Source organism: Pan troglodytes, chromosome 19, assembly GCF_028858775.2.
Source record: "Pan troglodytes isolate AG18354 chromosome 19, NHGRI_mPanTro3-v2.0_pri, whole genome shotgun sequence".
Taxonomy (NCBI): domain Eukaryota; kingdom Metazoa; phylum Chordata; class Mammalia; order Primates; family Hominidae; genus Pan; species Pan troglodytes.
The window spans coordinates 40,534,627-40,558,311 of record NC_072417.2 but is presented as its reverse complement, the minus strand read 5'-3'; the positions used below and the strand labels follow the sequence as shown (position 1 = coordinate 40,558,311).

Genomic DNA, 23,685 nt, shown 5'->3' with positions numbered 1-23,685 from the left:
GGTATGATGGTGCACACCTATAGTCCCAGCTACTCAAGACCTGAGGCAGGAGGATCACCTGAGCCCGGAAGGTTGAGGCTACACTGAGCCCAGATCGTGCCACTGGACTCTAACCTGAGTGACAAGAGTAAGAATCTGTCTCAAAAAAAAAAAAAAAAGTATAAAGTAACACATCAATAGTCACTAGAGAAATATAAAACAAAACAAAAAAATACCAAAATGAGATACCACTTCCCACCTATTATGATGGCTAACATCAAGAAGACAGTAAGTTGGCAGCAATGTGGAGAATCTGAATGCTTATAATGTGCTGCTGGAATATAAAATGGTACAGCTACTTGGGAAAACAACTGATCAGTTTCTTAAAAGTGCCGTGTAAATGTACCCTATTCCTAGTAATTATACTCCTAGATATATATACAATGTATGAGATATTAAGGTATATGTCCAGACAAAAACTTGCTCAAGTAAGGTCACTGTAGCATTATTCATAACAGCAAAAAATGAAAACAACAGAATCATCAAGTGATGATTAAACAGGTGGTATGTTCACAGAGTACTTAAATGCTCAGCAATAAAAAGGAGCTACTGATACACGCAACAAGCCCAATGAGCCTGAGGTGAATTACGCTCAGTGAAAAAAAAAAACTAATTTCAACAGGAAACACGCTATATATTCAATTTCTATATCATAATTCAGAAATAGGGGTAATAAAAGCATCCTAAAATTAAGATTGTGATGACGGTTGTAAAATCATTTAAAAAATTTTTAAGACTGTAAATTTACTATCAGTGAATTAAATACTTCAGACAGGTGAATTTCATGGTGCATCAATTCTACCTCAATAAAGCTGCTAAAAATTAATCTTTTCACTACAATGAGAATAAAACAAAGATTAACAGAAAACAAAATGTATGTGTTCATGTATGTATTATTTTCCCTTTTATCCCTACATTGTAAAGAGTATTCCAATTATATTGGTTATTTCTTTTCAAAAGTCTAAAAAAAATATTGGCTCCAAAGGGTACCACTCTTTATCATTTTTTCTCTTCAAATGAAATGGCTAAACTTCCCTAAAGGAAGTTGAAATCCTTCTCATTCCCCAACGGCTCATCTAAATGTCCTCTCCCTCATGAAATTCTTCCTGAACTACAAAGGAATCCAACCCCTAATGAACATTCGCAGCACTTTCTCGGAACCATTCTTACAGCAGAGATGTGAGGCTCTTGCCATCATCATTTTACAAACTTTTCTCTGTTCCATGAGACTCCGAGCACTCCAGAGCCATAATGCTTATACACAGTTGTGTATCCCCTCCCCACCCAAAGCTGTGTCCAAAAATGCCATGCCTATTCAGTGACATCAGGTCAGTTAATCCTACTCATAATGCTTGGAAGTGGGGGCAGATCTATGATCTTACACAGAAAACAAGTAGCTGATCTGAAAACAAAAAACAAGTCTCTACTTTTTCAGCTCAATCAACTTTTCTTGGATTATATAAATATCTAAGCAACCCATCTGAAAATGTCTTACATCATATTCTCAAAGAAAATAAAAGAGAAACCATTAAAGTGTATTAAAATCTAGCAAAATGGGATTAGGAAGCCAGCCAGCTATCAAGGAAGCAAAGCAATCACTAATCTAGATGCTTCTTTGGCTCTAAGAGAGATCTGCAGTAAAACAAAACTAACAAAACTACACATGAATACACAAAATTAATGACAGCATAAATTTAAATGAATTGTGCTATCCAAGAATTTTTAAAATATATTAACATAAGCTGAATATTCAAATTTATATGAATAAACCATTGATGGGCACGAAGGAAGAAAGCTTCTCACCTCTTAATAATAAATGAAATCCCGGCTGTGTTCTCCAAAATCCATTTCAGGCTTGCAAGATAGTAATTCTCAGGGTGTTTAAAGGCAACACCTTCTGGAAGCCCCTGTACTATCAAAGCTGACTGGTCTTGTAGCATCTTCTCATATGGTACAGGTACCTCTGTGGGTTTTTGTAAAGCTTTCCCTGGGAGAGGTGAAAAGCAGATAAATGTCATTAAATTGTAAGATTAAAAAACAAAATCATCACTACCTTATTGTGGCTTAATAAAGGCATACGTGATCTTTCGTAATATGTGATTTTAAAATTACTTAATACCATAGCACCCTATTCGCATGTAAGAAGTTCTAAACCTGACACCTATCCAAAGGGCCAAAATGAAAAGTGTATTAAATATATGACTTCAAAAACTACACAAAAGGAGAGAGAAATGTCTGATTTCTTGCATTATTGTCTTTAAGATGGTCCTACCCTGGCATATTTCTTGAGTTCCTTCTAAATGGAAGTGGAAAGTAAGGTTATTCCTCATCCATTCAGTTTGTGAAAATGTGTGTTATAATACTGTTAAGTCAATGGCGTAACATAGTCTACCCTTCAGAAAACTCTATTATATCATGTTTCTTTTATAAAATTTAAGTGTATCGCTTTTAAGATAGCAAAAGCAGAAATAGTCCTCAATTGTTTTTTCTGAGTGTTGCCACTTCTACAGCATCTACACTCATCTGACTCACCTGGGTTGTAGACTTTATTTAATGCATCTCTGCAACCTTTTCTTCTTCTTCAACACCTGTAAAAAATAATAAAAATGTGCATACCTATTATCTTAATATTTATTTGGCTTTTAGTAAAAATAGTTTTTCCTGTATACCAATATTTGTGATCTGTTATACAAACAAAAAATAGGTCAAGTGAGGTGGCTCACACTTATAATCCCACCACTTTGGGATGCTGAGGCAGAATTACTTGAGCCCAGGATTTCAAGACCAGCTTGAGCAACACAGAAACAACCCATCCCTACAAAAAAGATAAATAAAATTAGGTGTGGTGGTGCATATCTGTAGTCCTAGCTACTCTGGAGGCTGAAGCAAGAGGATTGCTTGAGTCCAGAAATTTAAGGTTATGATGAGCTATAATTACACTACTACACTCCAATCTGGGTCACAGAAAATGACCCTGTCTCAAAAAAACAAACAAAAAGGTGGGAAGATTTTTTAAAGGAAGGTTTTAAAATAAAAACCTAAAATAAGAGTAATTTATTGGCTATAAACTTAAATATGGGAAGATTATTATCAGGAAACAAATTCTAAGCTTACGAAGTCCAGCACAATAACCAATAGACACACGTGACACTTGAAATGTGGCCAGTCCAAATTCAGATGTTCTGTAAGTGAACAATACACATTAACTTTTGAAAACTCAGCACAAAAAGTATTCCAAATATCCCATTAATAATTTCTATATTGATTACATATTGAAATATTTTAAAGTATTGCCACTAAAATGATTTTCACTTGTTTCTCTATATTTTTAATATTATAACTAGAAAGTTTTACATCATGTGAATGACTCACATTATATTTAGTTCTATTCAATAGCACTTTTCTTTAAATCCCAGAAAAGGGCTCAGAATTCTCCTGAAGAATTTCTACAACTTCTTCATGAACCTATTGATTATGTTTCAGAAGAACGCTATTGCAAACAAATAAAAGTTACTTGAGAATTAGTTACAAAAACCATTCTTCATGGTATCAAATTAGTAACAATGTAAACAAACTACAAATACCAATAGGCAGGGGCTACAACTCACAACTGAGGACAACTCCCCTAATGTTTAGTTGCAATCACTGGAGAACCATGTAAGCCATGGAGCACAGGAAGGGGAGAAAAAACATAGCTGCCTGCAAGACTGTGGTATTTGTGGATCAGAGGGCAGGTGATACACACACAATCAAAACAGCGTTATTAGTATAAAGAAACATACAATCAAGGACTTAACATTTCTCAAAATTATAATATTGGCAAAATTTAAAAAATAGGTTACTACCATAAAGCTTGGAAGATTATAACACAGGTGGTGAGGGGAGGGATACAGTGGTGAGGATAGTTTTTTTTAAGAAACTAAAAATACTACTCCGAATAGGAATAGTGAATTAGCAAAATTTTTAATTCACTGGTAATCTGCACAATTTATCATGAATTGAATCTAATCTGACAACAGAAATTTAGGTTTAAACCTTAGTGGCATACAGACATCTGTGGGAGGTACTGTAGGTTCAATTCCAGACCACCACAATCATGGAAGTATAAAGTGAAGTCACACAAATGTCTTTGTTTCCCAATGCATTTGAAAGTTATCTTGAATCTTTCTTTCACAAAAGATCTCTAGGAGGTATGATGCTATTGGATAGCATTTTCCACACAGTGGAACTTCTTTCCAAATCAGAATCAATCCTCCAAAAGCCCGCCATTACTTTATGAAGTAAATTTATGGAATATTTTAAATCTTTTGTCATTTCAACAATATTCACGACATCTTCACCAGGAGTAGACTCCATTTCAGAGACCCGTTTCTTTGCACATTGTAAGAAAGAACTCCTTATCTGTTAACGTTTGATCATGAAATTGCAGCAGTTCAGTCCCATCCACAGGCTCCACTTCCTTTTTTGGGGGGAGGCGGGGCAGACAGAGTTTCACTCTTGTTGCCCAGGCTGGAATGCAATGACAGTATCTTGGCTCACTGCAACCTCCGCCCCCTGGGTTCAAGCGATTCTCCCACCCCAGCCTCACAAGTAGCTGGGATTACAGGCATGCACCACCATGCCCAGCTAACATTGTATTTTTAGTAGAGACGGGCCTTCTCCATGTTGGTCAGCCTGGTCTCAAACTCCCGACCTCAGGTGATCCACCCGCCTTGGCCTCCCCAAAGTGCTGGGATTATAGGCATACAGTGGCGAAGACAGTTTTTTTAAGAAACTAAAAATACTACTCTGAATAGGAATTAAGAGCTGCTGTGCCCAGCCAACAGGCTCCACTTCTAGTTCTAGTTCACTTGCTGTTTCCACTACATCTGCAGTTCCTTCCTCCACTAAAATCTTGTACCCCTTAAAGTCACCTATGAGAGATGGAATCAACATCTTCCACAGTCCTGTAAATGATATTTTGTTCTCTCCCAATTAATCACAAATGTTAATGGCACCTAGAACAGTAAACCTTTTCCAGAAGGTTTTTAATTTACTTTGCCCAGATCCATCAGACGAATCACTATCTCTGGCAGCTATGGCCTTACAAAATGTATTTCTTTCTTTTTTTCAGACAGAGTCTTGCTCTGTTGTCAGACTGGAGTGCAGTGGTGCGATCTCAGCTCACTGGAACCTCCAACTCCCTGGTTCAAGCAATTCTGCTTCAGAAACCCGAGTAGCTGGGATTACAGGTACACACCACCACACTCAGCTAACTTTCGTGTTTTTAGTAGAGACAGAGTTTCACCATGTTTACCAGGCTGGTCTCAATCTCCTGACCTTGTAATCTGCCTGCCTCAGCCTCCCAAATTGCTGGGATTACAGGTATGAGACACTGCACCCAGCCTATAAAATACATTTCTTAAAGAATAAAACTTGAAGGCTGAGTGCATCGGCTCACATCTCTAATCTCAAGCATTGAAGAAGGCCAAGGTGGGCAGATTGCTTGAGTGCAGAAGTTTGAAACCAGCTTAAGCAACATGGAAATTTAACATCTCTACAAAAAAAAAACCCACAAAAATTAGCTGGGTATGCTGGTGCAACACCTGTGGTCCCAGCTATTCAGCAGGCTGAAGTGGGAGGATCACCTGATCCTGAGAAGATTGAGGCTGCAGTGAGCTGTGATTGTGCCATTACACTCAAGTCTGAGCAACAGTGAGGTGACCTTCTCAAAAAAGAAAAAAATAGAAATCATAAGACTTGAAATTACTCCTAGATCCATGGGCTGCAGAATGGATGTTGCATAAGCAGGCATGAAAATGACATTCATCTCCTTGTACACATCCATCAGGGCTCTCAGAGTGACTGGGTGCAGTGCTAATGAGCAGTAATATTTTGAAAGGAACTTTTTTTCTGGGCAGTCGGTCTCAAAACTAGGCTTAAAATATTCAGTGAACAGGCATGGAGCCAAGATGGCTGAATAGGAACAGCTCCAGTCTACAGCTCCCAGCATGAGTGACGCAGATGATGAGTGATTTCTGCATTTCCAACTGAAGTACTGGGTTCATCTCACCACGGATTGTTGGGCAGTGGGTGCAGGACAGTAGGTGCAGTACACTGAGCCTGAGCTGAAGCAGGGTGAGGCATTACCTCACCCGGGAAGCACAAGGGGTCCAGGAATTCCCTTTCCTAGCCAAGGACAGACGGCACCTAGAAAATCGGGTCACTCCCACCCTAATAATGTACTTTTCAGATGGTCTTCACAAACGGCACACCAGGAAATTATATCCCACGCCTTGCTCGGAGGGTCCTACAACTACAGAGCCTCACTCATTGCTAGCACAGCAATCTGAGATCAAACTGCAAGGCAGCAGTGAGGCTGGGGGAGGGGTGCCTGCCATTGCTGAGGCTTGAGTAGGTAAGCAAAGTGTCAGGGAAGCTCAAACTGGGTGGAGCCCACTGCAGCTCAAGGAGGCCTTCCTGCCTCTCTAAGACTCCAACTCTGGGGGCAGGGCATAGCCAAACAAAAGGCAGCAGAAACCTCTGCAGACTTAAATGTCCCTGTCTGACAGCTTTGAAGAGAGTAGTAGTTCTCCCAACATGCAGCTTGAGATCTGAGAATGGACAGACTGCCTCCTCAAGTGGGTCCCTGACCCCCAAGTAGCCTAACTGGGAGGCACCCCCAAGTAGGGGCAGACTGACACCTCACACAGCCGGGTACTCCTCTGAGACAAAACTTCCAGAGGTACAATCAGGCAGCAACATTTGCTGTTCACCAATATCTGCTGTTCTGCAGCCTCCGCTGCTGATACCCAGGCAAACAGGGTCTGGAGTGGGCCTCCAGCAAACTCCAACAGACCTGCAGCTGAGGGTCCTGACTGTTAGAAGGAAAACAAACAAACAGAAATGACATCCACACCAAAACCCCATCTGTACATCACCATCATCAAAGACCAAAAGTAGATAAAACCACAAACATGGGGGAAAAAAAAGAGCAGAAAACCTGAAAAGTCTAAAAATCAGAGTGCCTCACCTCCTCCAAAGGAACACAGCTCCTCACTAGCAATGGCTCAAAGCTGGATGGAGAATGACTTTGATGAGTACAGAGAAGAAGGCTTCAGACGATCAAACTACTGTCCAAGCTAAAGGAGGAAGTTCGAACCCATGGCAAAAAAGTTAAAAACCTTGAAAAAAAGATTAGACGAATGGGTAACCAGAATAACCAATGCAGAGAAGTCCTTAAAGGACCTGATGGAGTTGAAAACCACGGCACAAGAACTACGTGACGAATGCAGAAGCCTCAGTAGATGATTTGATCAACTGGAAGAAAGGGTATCAGCGATGAAAGATCAAATGAATGAAATGAAGCAAGAAGAGAAATTTAGAGAAAAAAGAATAAAAAGAAATGAACAAAGCCTCCAAGAAATATGGGACTATGTGAAAAGACCAAATCTACGTCTGACTGGTGTACCTGAAAGCGACAGAGAGAATGGAACCAAGTTGGAAAACACTCTGCAGGATATTATCCAGGAGAACTTCGCCAATCTAGCAAGGCAGGCCAACATTCAAATTCAGGAAATACAGAGAATGACACAAAGATACTCCTCAACAAGAGCAACTCCAAGACACGTAATTGTCAGATTCACCAAAGTTGAAATGAAGGAAAAAATGTTAAAGGCAGCCAGAGAGAAAGGTCGGGTTACCCACAAACGGAAGCCCATCAGACTAACAGCTGATCTCTCCACAGAAACTCTACAACCCAGAAGAGTGGGGGCCAATATTCAACATTCTTAAAGAAAAGAATTTTCAACCCAGAATTTCATATTCAGCCAAACTAAGCTTCATAAGTGAAGGGGAAATAAAACACTTTACGGACAACCAAATGCTGATTTTGTCACCACCAGGTCTGCCCTAAAAGAGCTCCTGAAGGAAGCACTAAACATGGAAAGGAACAACTGGCACAAGCCACTGCAAAAACATGCCAAATTGTAAAGACCATCGAGGCTAGGAAGAGACTGCCTCAACTAACGAGCAAAATAACCAGCTAACATCACCATGACAGGACCAGACTCACACATAACATATTAACTTTAAATGTAAATGAGCTAAATACTCCAATTAAAAGACACAGACAGGCAAATTGGATAAAGAGTCAAGACCCATCAGTGTGCTGTATTCAGGAAACCCATCTCATGTGCAGAGACACACATAGCTCAAAATAAAGGGATGGAGGAAGATCTACCAAGCAAATGGAAAACAAAAAAAGGCAGGGGTTGCAATCCTAGTCTCTGATAAAACAGACTTTAAACCAACAAAGATCAAAAGAGACAAAGAAGGCCATTACATAATGGTAAAGGGCTAACAATTTAACGAGAAGAGCTAACTATCCTAAATATATATGCACCCAATACAGGAGCACCCAGATTGATCAAGCAATTCCTTAGAGACCTACAAAGAGACTTAGACTCCCACACAACAATAATGGGAGATTTTAACACACCACTGTCAACATTAGACAGATCAACGAGACAGAAAGTCAACAAGGATACCCAGCAATTGAACTCAGCTCTGCACCAAGTGGACCTAATAGACATCTACAGAACTCTCCACCCCAAATCAACAGAATATATATTCTTTTCAGCACCACACCACCCCTATTCCAAAATTGACCACATAGTTGGAAGTAAAGCACTCCTCAGCAAACGTAAAAGAACAGAAATTATAACAAACTGTCTCTCAGACCACAGCACAAACAAACTAGAACTCAGGATTAAGAATCTCACTCAAAACTGCTCAATTTCATGGAAACTGAAAAACCTGCTCCTGAATGACTACAGGGTACATAACAAAATGAAGGCAGAAATAAAGATGTTCTTTGAAACCAATGAGAACAAAGACACAACATACCAGAATCTCTGGGACGCATTCAAAGTAGTGTGTAGAGGGAAATTTATAGCACTAAATGCCCACAAGAGAAAGCAGGAAAGATCCAAAATTGACACCCTAACATCACAATTAAAAGAACTACAGAAGCAAGAGCAAACAAATTCAAAAGCTAGCAGAAGGCAAGAAATAACTAAAATCAGAGCAGAACTGAATAGAGACACAAAAAAACCCTTCAAAAAATTAATGAATCCAGGAGCTGGTTTTTTGAAAGGATCAACAAAATTGATAGACCGCTAGCAAGACTAATAAAGAAGAAAAGAGAGAAGAATCAAATAGATGCAATAAAAAATGATAAAGGGGATATCACCACCGATCCCACAGAAATGCAAACTACCATCAGAGAATATTGTAAACACTTCTACACAAATAAACTAGAAAATCTGGAAGAAATGGATAAATTCCTCAACACATACACCGTCCCAAGACTAAACCAGGAAGAAGTTGAATTTCTGAATAGACCAATAACAGACTGTGAAATTGAGGCAATAATTAATAGCTTACCAACTAAAAAACGTCCAGGACCAGACGGATTCACAGCTGAATTCTACCAGAGGTACAAGGAGGAGCTGGTACCATTCCTTCTGAAACTATTCCAATCAATAGAAAAAGAGGGAATCCTCCCTAACTCATTTTATGAGGCCAGCATCATCCTGATACCAAAGCCTGGCAGAGACACAACAAACAAAAGAGAATTTTAGACCAATACCCCTGATGAACATCGATGCAAAAATCCTCAATAAAATACTGGCAAAACGAATCCAGCAGCACATCAAAAAGCTTATCCACCCATCATCAAGTGGGCTTCACCCCTGTGATTCAAGGCAGGTTCAACATACACAAATCAATAAATGTAATCCAGCATATAAACAGAACCAAAGACAAAAACCACGATTCTCTCAATAAATGCAGAAAAGGCCTTTGACAAAATTCAACAGCCCTTCATGCTAAAAAATCTCAGTAAATTAGGTACTGATGGGACGTATCTCAAAATAATATGCTATTTATGACAAACCCACAGCCAATATCATACTAAATGGGCAAAAACTGGAAGCATTCCCTGTGAAAACTGGCAGAAGACAGGGATGCCCTCTCTCACCACTCCTATTCAACATAGTGTTGGAAGTTCTGGCCAGGGCAATCAGGCAGGAGAAAGAAATAAAGGGCATTCAATTAGGAAAAGAGGAAGTCAAATTGTCCCTGTTTGCAGATGACATGATTGTATATCTAGAAAACCCCATTGTCTCAGCCCAAAATCTCAAGCTGATAAGCAACTTCAGCAAAGTCTCAGAATATAAAATCAATGTGCAAAAATCACAAGCATTCTTATATACCAATAACAGACAGAGAGCCAAATCATGAGTGAACTCCCATGCACAATTGCTTCAAAGAGAATAAAATACTTAGGAATCCAACTTACAAGGGACGTGAAGGACCTCTTCAAGGAGAACTACAAACCACTCCTCAAGGAAATAAAAGAGGATACAAAGAAATGGAAGAATGTTCCATGCTCATGGGTAGGAAGAATCAACATCGTGGATATGGCCATACTGCCCAAGGTAATTTATAGATTCAATGCCATCCCCATCAAGGTACCAATGACTTTCTTCACAGAATTGGAAAAAACTACTTTACAGTTCATATGGAACCAAAAAAGAGCCTGCATCACCAAGTCAATCCTAAGCCAAAAGAACAAAGCTGGAGGCATCAAACTACCTGACTTCAAACTATACAACAAGGCTACAGTAACCAAAACTGGTACCAAAACAGAGATATAGACCAATGGAACAGATAGAGCCCTCAGAAATAATGCCACATATCTACAACTATCTGATCTTTGACAAACCTGACAAAAACAAGAAATAGGGAAAGGATTCCATATTTAATAAATGGTGCTGGGAAAACTGACTAGCCATATGTAGAAAGCTGAAACTGGATCCCTTCCTTACATCTTATACAAAAATTAATTCAAGATTGATTAAAGACTTAAACGTTAGACCTAAAATCATAAAAACCCTAGAAGAAAACCTAGGCAATACCATTCAGGACATAGGCACGGGCAAGGACTTCATGTCTAAAACACCAAAAGCAATGGCAACAAAAGCCAAAATTGACAAATGGGATCTCATTAAACTAAAGAGCTTCTGCACAGCAGAAGAAACTACCATCAGAGTGAACAGGCAACCTACAGAATGGAAGGAAGTTTTTGCAATCTACTCATCTGACAAAGAGCTAATATCCAGAATCTACAATGAACTCAAACAAATTTACAAGAAAAAAACAAACAGGATAGCATTAACAAAACAAACAGGGAGGGATAGCATTAGAAGATAGATACCTAATGTTAAATGATGAGTTAATGGGTGCAGCACACCAACATGGCACATGTATACGTATGTAACAGACCTGCACGTTGTGCACATGTACCCTAAAACTTAAAGTGTAATAATAATAAAAAAATTCAGTGAACAATGCTATAAAGAGATGTGCTGTCATCCAGGCTTTATTCTTCTGTTGATAGAACACATGCAGAGCAGATTTAGCGTAGCTCTTAAGGGCCCTAGAATTTTTGGAATGGTAAATGAGCATTGGCTTCTATTAAAGTCACCAGCTGCATTAGCCTCTAACAAGAGTCTCAGCCTGTCCTTTGAAGCTTTGAAGCCAGTAATGGAATTCTCTCTAGCTAGCAAAGTCCTAGATGGCATCTTCCAATATAAGGCTGTTTTGTCTACATTAATAATCTGTTTTTTGAGTGTAGCCATCTTCATGAATTATCTCAGCGAGATCTTCTGAAGAACTCACAGTTCTTACATCAAGCACTTGCTGCTTCACCTTGCACTTTTATATTATAGAGACTGTGTCTTTCTTTAAACCTCATGAGCCAACCTCGGCTAGCTTTCAGCTTTTCTTTTGTAGCTTACTCACCTCCTCTCAGCCATCACAGAACTGAAGAGAGTTAGGGCCTTGTTCTGGATTAAGCTTTGACTTACAGGAATGTTATGGCCGGTTTGATCTTCTATTCAGACCAAAGTTTCTTGGTATCAGCAACAAGGCTGTTTTGCTTTTTTATCATTTGTGGGTTCACTGGAGCAGCACTTCTCATTTCCTTCGATAACTTTTCCTGTGCATTCACCACCTGGCCAACTGTTTGGCCTAGCTTTCAGCTGCCAACATGTCTTCCTCACTAAGCTTCTTCATTTTTAACTTGATTTAAAGTGAACAGACTGCAACTCCTTCTTTTACATGAACAATTAGAGGCCACTGGAGGGCTATTAACTGGCCTCACTTCAATATTGTGTCTCAGGGACTAGGGAGGCCTTAGGAGAGGAAGCAATGGGAAATCACCTCATTGGTGGAGCAGTCAGAGCAGACAACATTTACCAATGAGGTTTGCCATCTTACACGGGTGTGTTCATGGAGTCCAAAACAATTACAACAGTAACATCAAAGCTCACTGATCTCAGGTCACCACAGCACATATAATAGTCATGAAAAAGTTTGAAATATTCTAAGAGTAACCAAATGTGACACAGAGAACCAAAGAGAGCACATGCTGTTGGAAAAATGGCACAACGGACTTGCTTGACACAAGATTGCCACAAATCTTCAATTTGTAAAAACTGCAGTATCTGCAGGGCTCAAAAAAGTTGAGTTATGCCTGTATGTATTCTGTGCCTATAGACACCCTGCCTTTTTTGTTCCCTTTCAGTGTTTCTCTCAGTTAACATGAAACCTATCGATAGTGTTAGGTTACACACAGATATGAAAGTTGTCATACTGTGAAAAGGCCATAAGTATTAACACCCTACAGTAAATTTTAATACTCTGTTCCAATGTCAGATAAGCTCACTGCTCTAAACAAGGATTGCAAAACCCACTGAAGATTCAGATAAGGTGATTCCACTGAGCGAGTTGAGGAGAACTGTTTAATTCTGCATCATGCTTAAACGAACTTCTCTGCACAGTGAATTTCTTGTTTTCAGTTCACCAACTTTATCTAGAATTCCTTATCTGAGTAAGAACTATTCAAAAATTCTCTCCCTTCATTACCTTCTCTCTAATGCATCTCATTAATCCAGAGTGAAGCCAAGCAAGGAGCCCCATACAATCAACACTTGCCATTGTTCTTAACTCTTCAGTATCCACCGTGACATATTACGACTTCGGTGATTCCTTTTGAGCATTTTGAAATGTCTGCATAAACATTTCAGAAAATCATTCATAGTTTAGGCCGTGCACAGTGGCTCACACCTGTAATCCCAGCACTTTGGGAGGCCGAGTGGATCATTTGAAGTCAGGAGTTCAATACCAGTTTGACCAACATGGTGAAAGCCCATCTCTACTAAAAATACAAACCAAAAAAAAAATTAGCTGGGCGTGGTGCCACGTGCCTGTAACCCCAGCTACTCAGGAGGCTGAGACAGAGGATTTGCTTGAACTCAGGAAGCAGAGGTTGCGTGAGCCGAGACCTTGCCACTGCACTCCAGCCTAGACAACATAATGAGACTCCATCTCAAAAAAAAAATTTTTTTTATAGTTTAAACCTCATTCTGCTTTAGAAGAAAATATGACTAGTCTTATCTATAAATATTTAGGTTGAAAATCAATGAAATAAAAATGATAAAAATACAATGCTTGCAATATTTTACAAAATCTGTTTGAAAATCCTTTCTGGTATTGAAAAAATTGTGTCCTCTGTCCTTCAGTTCTGAAGGCAAAGACATCTGCTTTATACTCAGTGATGCAGGCCCCTTTGGCCTTAAACTTGGCCAGTTCTTTCAACTACAATAAGAACAGCAAATATTATGTTAAAGGCAGATATTTAAAATCACCATTTTTGCTAGGTGAATGAAAAAAAATCTAGCACAAGGCTGGGCACAGCGCCTCACGCCTGTAGTCCCAGCACTTTCGGAGGCCAAGGTGGGAAGATCATGAGGTCAGCAGTTTGAGACCAGGCTGGCCAACATAGTGAAACCCTGTCTCTACTAAAAATGCAAAAATAATAATACTACTAATAATAAATAAATAAATAAATAAAAGGCTGGGTGTGGTAGCTCACGCCTGTAATCCCAGCTACTTGGGAGGCTGAGGCAGGAGAATCACTTGAACCTGGGAGGAAGAGGTTGCAATGAGTCGAAATTGTGCCAATGCACTCCAGCCTGGGTGACAGTGCAGGACTCTGTCTCAAAAAAAAAAAAAAAAAAAAAACCTAACACCATTTTTTAAAGTTACTACTCTTTCTAAATAGATTTTTGCCTGATTTTAAACAAAAGACAGCACAAAATTTATAAGAAAAAAATGCAGAAATCCCTTATAATCTATTATTGGTCAGATTCTCCAAGAAAGAGACTGAGATTTCACACAGGCTTGCTGGGGAGCACTATCAATAACAGCACCCAGGAGGTGGGAGGCAGGCATGGATGAACAGGCAAAGTGCTGAACAGGGATGCAGCTGCACCAACAGCTCAGAAGCCAGTGTGGTCCTCCCCAGGGAAAAGGTGGACAAGGTGACTCGATTTCACTCACAGCAGCTGGGGAACTTAGCACCATCTGCTGAAACCCAGATGAAGCCCACACTATAGCATTCAGTACATAATCCCCTCCTCCAGAAATATTGTCCCATCTACACATAGCCAGAATCACATTTAGATGATTATTTACTGAATTTCACTAAGTATATTTCTCTGAGAGTCAATATTCTTTAAAAACATTATAGAGTACATAGTACTCCATTTCATGGATACACCATAATTCCTTTAGTGCTTACATTATTTCAAAGGTCAGTGATTCCAATTTTCCCTCTTAAAAATAACACTACTGTAATAACCTGGGAAGAAAATATTTATGTACGTATTCAATGATTTTCTCAAAAAAGACATGAAAGTCAAGAAAAACAACCATTGAGAGTCAATACTCCAAATACTCAAAATCTACTGAAATTTGCTTTCTAATAAGGTTCATAATATCCTAGCAAATGTTACCATGTGACTTTTCCAGAAACCTTGAAAAAGGGTATCTTAGATTCATTAAAATACTCCACTGATTGGTGTTAAAATTAAAGAGTATCGTAGCATAATTTTCTGCCAATTACCATATCCTTTGCCTATTTTTCAAATGTGTTAGTGTATCTCTGACTAACCAATAAAATTACATCACTTATTTTAGGCATAGAAAAGCCATTTATGGAATTAAATAATTATATAATAATTACATATATTTTGTTTTGGTTTTAAAATTTGTCTTAGTATACCTATTTTTGCTTATCTATAATATAACTCATCACATGACGAAAACTATACGTTGAAGCTTTTTTTTTTTTTATACTTTAAGTTTTAGGGTCCATGTGCACATTGTGCAGGTTAGTTACATATGTATACGTGTGCCATGCTGGTGTGCTGCACCCACTAACTCGTCATCTAGAATTAGGTGTATCTCCCAATGCTATCCCTCCCCACTCCCCCCACCCCACCACAGTCCCCAGAGTGAGATATTCCCCTTCCTGTGTCCATGTGATCTCATTGTTCAATTCCCACCTATGAGTGAGAATATGCAGTGTTTGGTTTTTTGTTCTTGCGATAGTTTACTGAGAATGATGATTTCCAATTTCATCCATGTCCCTACAAAGGACATGAAATCATCATTTTTTATGGTTGCATAGTATTCCATGGTGTATATGTGCCACATTTTCTTAATCCAGTCTATCATTGTTGGACATTTGGGTTGGTTCCAAGTCTTTGCTATTGTGAATAATGCCGCAATAAACATATGTGTGCATGTGTCTTTATAGCAGCATGATTTATAGTCCATTGGGTATATACCCAGTAATGGGATGGCTGGGTCAAATGGTATTTCTAGTTCTAGATCCCTGAGGAATCACCACACTGACTTCCACAATGACTGAACTAGTTTACAGTCCCACCAACAGTGTAAAAGTGTTCCTATTTCTCCACATCCTCTCCAGCACCTGTTGTTTCCTGACTTTTTAATGATTGCCATTCTAACTGGTGTAAGATGGTATCTCATTGTGGTTTTGATTTGCATTTCTCTGATGGCCAGTGATGATGAGCATTTTTTCATGTGTTTTTTGGCTGCATAAATGTCTTCTTTTGAGAAGTGCCTGTTCATGTCCTTTGCCCACTTTTTGATGGGGTTGTTTGTTTTTTTCTTGTAAATTTGTTTGAGTTCATTGTAGATTCTGGATATTAGCCCTGTGTCAGATGAGTAGGTTGTGAAAATATTCTCCCATTTTGTAGGTTGCCTGTTCAGTCTGATGGTAGTTTCTTTTGCTTTGCAGAAGCTCTTTAGTTTACTGAGATCCCATTTGTCAATTTTGTCTTTTGTTGCCATTGCTTTTGGTGTTTTAGACATGAAGTCCTTGCCCATGCCTATGTCCTGAATGGTAATGCCTAGGTTTTCTTCTAGGGTTTTTATGGTTTTAGGTCTAATGTTTAAGTCTTTAATCAATCTTGAATTGATTTTTGTATAAGGTGTAAGGAAGGGATCCAGTTTCAGCTTTCTACATATGGCTAGCCAGTTTTCCCAGCACCATTTATTAAATAGAGAATCCTTTCCCCATTGCTTGTTTTTGTCGGATTTGTCAAAGATCAGATGGTTGTAGATATGCGGCATTATTTCTGAGGGCTCTGTTCTGTTCCATTGATCTATATCTCTGTTTTGGTACCAGTACCATGCTGTTTTGGTTACTGTAGCCTTGTAGTATAGTTTGAAGTCAGGTAGTGTGATGCCTCCAGCTTTGTTCTTTTGGCTTAGGATTGACTTGGCGATGTGGGCTCTTTTTTGATTCCATATGAACTTTAAAGTAGTTTTTTCCAATTCTGTGAAGAAAGGCATTGGTACCTTGATGGGGATGGCATTGAATCTGTAAATTACCTTGGGCTGTATGGCCATTTTCACCATATTGATTCTTCCTACCCATGAGCATGGAATGTTCTTCCATTTGTTTGTATCCTCTTTTATTTCCTTGAGCACTGGTTTGTAGTTCTCCTTGAAGAGGTCCTTCACATCCCTTGTAAGTTGGATTCCTAAGTATTTTATTCTCTTTGAAGCAATTGTGCATGGGAGTTCACTCATGATTTGGCTCTCTGTTTGTCTGCTGTTGGTGTATAAGAATGCTTGTGATTTTTGTACATTGATTTTGTATCCTGAGACTTTGCTGAAGTTGCTTATCAGCTTAAGGAGATTTTGGGCTGAGACAATGGGGTTTTCTAGATATACAATCATGTCATCTGCAAACAGGGACAATTTGACTTCCTCTTTTCCTAATTGAATACCCTTTATTTCCTTCTCTTGCCGAATTGCCCTGGCCAGAACTTCCAACACTGTGTTGAATAGGAGTGGTGAGAGAGGGCATCCCTGTCTTGTGCCCGTTTTCAAAGGGAATGCTTCCAGTTTTTGCCCATTCAGTATGATATTGGCTGTGGGTTTGTCATAGATAGCTCTTATGATTTTGAGATACGTCCCATGAACACCAAATTTATTGAGAGTTTTTAGCATGAATGGTTGTTGAATTTTGTCAAAGGCTTTTTCTGCATCTAATGAGATAATCATGTGGTTTTGGTCTTTGGCTCTGTTTATATGCTGGATTACATTTATTGATTTGTGTATATTGAACCAGCCTTGCATCCCAGGGATGAAGCCCACTTGATCATGGTGGATAAGCTTTTTGATGTGCTGCTGGAGTCGTTTTGCCAGTATTTTATTGAGGATTTTTGCATCAATGTTCATCAAGGATATTGGTCTAAAATTCTCTTTTTTGGTTGTGTCTCTGCCCGGCTTTGGTATCAGGATGATGCTGGCCTCATAAAATGAGTTAGGGAGGATTCCCTCTTTTTCTATTGATTGGAATAGTTTCAGAAGGAATGGTACCAGCTCCTCCTTGTACCTCTGGTAGAATTCAGCTGTGAATCCATCTGGTCCTGGACTCTTTTTAGTTGGTAAGCTATTGATTATTGCCACAATTTCAGATCCTGTAATTTGTCTATTCAGAGATTCAACTTCTCCCTGGTTTAGTCTTGGGAGAGTGTATGTGTCAAGGAATTTATCCATTTCTTCTAGATTTTCTAGTTTATTTGTGTAGAGGTGTTTGTAGTATTCTCTGATGGTAGTTTGTATTTCTGTGGGATCGGTGGTGATATCCCCTTTATCATTTTTTATTGTGTCTATTTGATTCTTCTCTTTTTCTTTATTAGTCTTGCTAGCGGTCTATCAATTTTGTTGATCCTTTCAAAAAACCAGCTCCTGGATTCATTAATTTTTTGAAGGGTTTTTTGTGTCTCTATTTCCTTCAGTTCTGCTCTGATTTTAGTTATTTCTTGCCTTCTGCTAGCTTTTGAATGTGTTTGCTCTTGCTTTTCTAGTTCTTTTAATTGTGATGTTAGGGTGTCAATTTTGGATCTTTCCTGCTTTCTCTTGGGGGCATTTAGTGCTATAAATTTCCCTCTACACACTGCTTTGAATGCGTCCCAGAGATTCTGGTATGTTGTGTCTTTGTTCTCCTTGGTTTCAAAGAACATCTTTATTTCTGCCTTTATTTCGTTATGTACCCAGTAGTCATTCAGGAGCAGGTTGTTCAGTTTCCATGTAGTTGAGCGGTTTTGAGTGAGATTCTTAATCCTGAGTTCTAGTTTGATTGCACTGTGGTCTGAGAGATACTTTGTTATCATCTCTGTTCTTTTACATTTGCTGAGGAGAGCTTTACTTCCAAGTATGTGGTCAATTTTGGAATAGGTGTGGTATGGTGCTGAAAAAAATGTATATTCTGTTGATTTGGGGTGGAGAGTTCTGTAGATGTCTATTAGGTCCGCTTGGTGCAGAGCTGAGTTCAATTCCTGGGTATCCTTGTTGACTTTCTGTCTCGTTGATCTGTCGAATGTTGACAGTGGGGTGTTAAAGTCTCCCATTATTAATGTGTGGGAATCTAAGTCTCTTTGTAGGTCACTAAGCACTTGCTTTATGAATCTGGGTGCTCCTGTATTGGGTGCATATATATTTAGGATAGTTAGCTCTTCTAGTTGAATTGATCCCTTTACCATTATGTAATGGCCTTCTTTGTCTCTTTTGATCTTTGTTGGTTTAAAGGCTGTTTTATCAGAGACTAGGATTGCAACCCCTGCCTTTTTTTGTTTTCCATTTGCTTGGTAGATCTTCCTCCATCCTTTTATTCGGAGCCTATGTGTGTCTCTGCATGTGAGATGGGTTTCCTGAATACAGCACACTGATAGGTCTTGACTCTTTATCCAATTTGCCAGTCTGTGTCTTTTAATTGGAGCATTTAGTCCATTTACATTTAAAGTTAATATTGTTATGTGTGAATTTGATCCTGTCATTATGATGTTAGCTGGTTATTTTGCTCGTTAGTTGATGCAGTTTCTTCCTAGCCTTGATGGCCTTTACATTTTGGCATGATTTTGCAGTGGCTGGTACCGGTTGTTCCTTTCCATGTTTAGTGCTTCCTTCAGGAGCTCTTTTAGGGCAGGCCTGGTGGTGACAAAATCACTCAACATTTGCTTGTCTGTAAAGTATTTTATTTCTCCTTCACTTATGAAGCTTAGTTTGGCTGGATATGAAATTCTGGGTTGAAAATTCTTTTCTTTAAGAATGTTGAATATTGGCCCCCACTCTCTTCTGGCTTGTAGAGTTTCTGCTGAGAGATCCGCTGTTAGTCTGATGGGCTTCCCTTTGTGGGTAACCGGACCTTTCTCTGTGGCTGCCCTTAACATTTTTTCCTTCATTTCAACTTTGGTGAATCTGACAATTATGTGTCTTGGAGATGCTCTTCTTGAGGAGTATCTTTGTGGCGTTCTCTGTATTTCCTGAATCTGAACGTTGGCCTGCCTTGCTAGATTGGGGAAGTTCTCCTGGATAATATCCTGCAGAGTGTTTTCCAACTTGGTTCCATTCTCCCCATCACTTTCAGGTACCCCAGTCAGACGTAGATTTGGTCTTGTCACATAGTCCCATATTTCTTGGAGGCTTTGCTCATTTCTTTTTATTCTTTTTTCTCTAAACTTCCCTTCTCGCTTCATTTCATTCATTTCATCTTCCATTGCTGATACCCTTTCTTCCAGTTGATCACATCGGCTCCTGAGGCTTCTGCATTCTTCATGTAGTTCTCGAGCCTTGGTTTTCAGCTCCATCTTCTTATACATTCTTCTAAATTTTTTTCAAAGTTTTCAACTTCTTTGCCTTTGGTTTGAATGTCCTCCCGTAGCTCAGAGTAATTTGATCGTCTGAAGCCTTCTTCTCTCAGCTCGTCAAAGTCATTCTCCATCCAGCTTTGTTCCGTTGCTGGTGAGGAACTGCGTTCCTTTGGAGGAGGAGAGGCGCTCTGCGTTTTAGAGTTTCCAGTTTTTCTGTTCTGTTTTTTCCCCATCTTTGTGGTTTTATCTACTTTTGGTCTTTGATGATGGTGATGTACAGATGGGTTTTTGGTGTGGATGTCCTTTCTGTTTGTTAGTTTTCCTTCTAACAGACAGGACCCTCAGCTGCAGGTCTGTTGGAATATCCTGCCGTGTGAGGTGTCAGTGTGCCCCTGCTGGGGGGTGCCTCCCAGTTAGGCTGCTCAGGGGTCAGGGGTCAGGGACCCACTTGAGGAGGCGGTCTGCCCGTTCTCAGATCTCCAGCTGCTTGCTGGGAGAACCACTGCTCTCTTCAAAGCTGTCAGACAGGGACATTTAAGTCTGCAGAGGTTACTGCTGTCTTTTTGTTTGTCTGTGCCCTGCTCCCAGAGGTGGAGCCTACAGAGGCAGGCAGGCCTCCTTGAGCTGTGATGGGCTCCACCCAGTTGGAGCTTCCGGGCTGCTTTGTTTACCCAAGCAAGCCTGGGCAATGGCTCCCCTCCCCCAGCCTTGCTGCCGCCTTGCAGTTTGATCTCAGACTGCTGTGCTACCAATCAGTGACTCCGGGCGTAGGACCTTCCCAGCCAGGTGCAGGATATAATCTCGTGGTGCACCGTTTTTTAAGCCGGTCGGAAAAGCGCAGTATTCGGGTGGGAGTGACCCAATTTTCCAGGTGCGTCCGTCACCCCTTTCTTTGACTCGGAAAGGGAACTCCCTGACCCCTTGCGCTTCCCAAGTGAGACAATGCCTCGCCCTGCTTCGACTCGCACATGGTGCGTGCACCCACTTACCTGCGCCCACTCTCTGGCACTCCCTAGTGAGATGAACCCGGTACCTCAGATGGAAATGCAGAAATCACCCGTCTTCTGTGTCACTCACGCTGGGTGCTGTAGACCAGAGCTGTTCCTATTCGGCCATCTTCTGCCTTCATCCTTGAAGCTTGTTTTTACCAAAATTTTTATTTTTTACCAAATAGCCTATTTTCTCAGTATCATTTGTTGAAAACCATAAGCTTTCCACTATTTATTTTTGATTTGTACAATAATCGCCCTCTAATTTCTTAACTGGAGATTATTTCTGCATAATATTGCTTTAAAATGTTATCTTCAGTAACTAATTTAGCAACTGGTGAGGTGATCGAAATCTTTTGAGTTATAATAAAGTCATGGTAGAGAACTTCTGACCTGGAGGTGGGCCGAGAGCTACCCCAGAGTGAAGCATGATGGGCCTTGGTAATTTCCTTCCATTGCACTTACTTGACATGTGATGTGGCTACTCTCCTGTAAGGAACTATTATTTACTTACCTTGAGTAAATGAGGGTACATTCTTGCTTCACTATCCACACTCTAAAACAATCCTGTCAACAAAGGCAATGGTTATGAAAGAGTAAGCAAGATTCATGTACTATCCATAGATTAAAGAAGTCTACCAGCCAAGGAAGGGACAAAGTCAGCCTGGATCTGCTTAGCACTCTGACAAGCCAGTGAAGAACTCAGCAGTTTCTACACCTTTAATTATACTGTGTAATATACAACTAGGAATAGAAGGAGAAATGGTCTTACTAATGCTGGGAAGGAAGAAATAAAGGCTGAGAATAGTGAAATTACTATGCCAAACATGAGAGAACTATAAAGAAATTCTAAGGAAGTGAATGGGTCTTACGTGGCCCTATGGTACTCTTTGCAGAGATCAATATTTTAAAAAATTATTTTATTGTCGGCCAGGCATGGTAGCTCACGCCTGTAATCCCAGCACTTTGGGAGGCCAAGGCGGGTGGATCACGAGGTCAGGAGATCGAGACCATCCTGGCTAACACTGTGAAACCCCGTCTCTACTAAAAATACAAAAAAAAATTAGCCGGGCATGGTGGTGGGCCCCTGTAGTCCCAGCTACTCGGGAGGCTGAAGCAGGAGAATGGCGTGAACCCAGGAGGTGGAGCTTGCAGTGAGCCAAGATCGCACCACTGCACTCCAGCCTGGGCAACAGAGCGAGACTCCATCTCAAAAAAAAAAAAAGAGAGACCAGCCTGGGCAATATATTAAGACTTCATCTCCACTAAAAAGCGAAACAAAGTAGCCAGATGTAGTAGTACATGCATACACTCCCAGCTACTCCAAGGCGGAGGTGGGAAGACCACTTGGACCCAGGATGTCCAGGCTGCAGTGAGCCATGATTACACAACTGCATTCCAATCTGGACAAAAGGGTAAGACCCTTTCTCCAAAAAAAAAGGTAAATAAAAAATAGAAAATACCTAAGCCTGATACTTTTTATAATAAATACTATTTCCAGCTACATACCCATAAAAATAGAAAATAATTATATAAATACCATGATAGTAATATAAAAATACAAAACTACATAATTGGTACTCAATATTTCACTATAATTATGCATATGATAGGCTTTTTTTTTTAAAACAGCTGGCCAGGTGCGGTGGCTCTCACCTGCAATCCCAGCAATTTGGGAGTCCAAGGCAGACAGATCACTTGAGCTCAGCAGTTCAAGACAAGCCTCACCAACATTGTGAAACCCCATCTTTAGCAAAAAATACAAAAATTAGCTGAGTGTGGTGGCACACATCTGCAGCCCCAGCTACTAGAAAGGCTGTCAGGAGAATCACTTGAGCCTGGGAAGCGGAGGTTGCAGTGAGCTAGGATCGCACCACTGCACTCCACCCTGGGTGACAGAGTGAGACTCTGTCAAATAAAATAAAATAAACAGCTAACACTAAACAATTTAGAAAGAGGTGGTTAGTGCAATAGAGAATGTGTAAGCAGAAGAAATATACATACACAATAGTAAAGATGCCTTAATGACCCCGAATTCTGGGAGTCTTCTACATATAGATACAATAAAACTCCAGCACCATACTCTAGGATACAAACTCATTCTGAGTAACCACAAATATTATACATAATTTCAAAACACTTGCAAAACAAATGATTGCCTAAAATAATGGTAGAAAATTATTTGACATTCAATGTAAAAATTAAACATTCTGAAGCATGGTAATAAAATGTGATTTGAAAGGCATAACTGCTATTCAAGAAAAAAAAAATACTCCTTAAAACCAAAAAAAATGTACAATTATATCTTCTACAAAAACAAATCAACCTTAACTACAGCCCAGTTCTACCCAACTATGGAATGTCAGAATAAAAGGTCTCACCATGGACTCAAGAGCTGACATGAGGAATGTCACCACCATCCTGCTGAGGACTCCTCATCTTCAATGGCCAGGGCGGACATTGTTACTTGGGCCATGATCTTTGTGCAAGACAAGCAATAAGAAAGTGAGTGGTAGAAATATGGTGTTCCAGACCCACATTCAGAGCTCTGAGGATCTCCCACTGGCTGACTAATT

The 23,685-nt window shown here is 39.8% G+C and overlaps 1 pseudogene; it reads right to left on the bottom strand.

Annotated features, from left to right (window-relative positions):
• Positions 1 to 1,637: 1,637 nt before the first annotated feature.
• LOC129137711 (general transcription factor II-I-like) lies at positions 1,638 to 23,655 on the bottom strand (annotated as a pseudogene).
• Between the last annotated feature and the right edge of the window lie 30 nt (positions 23,656 to 23,685).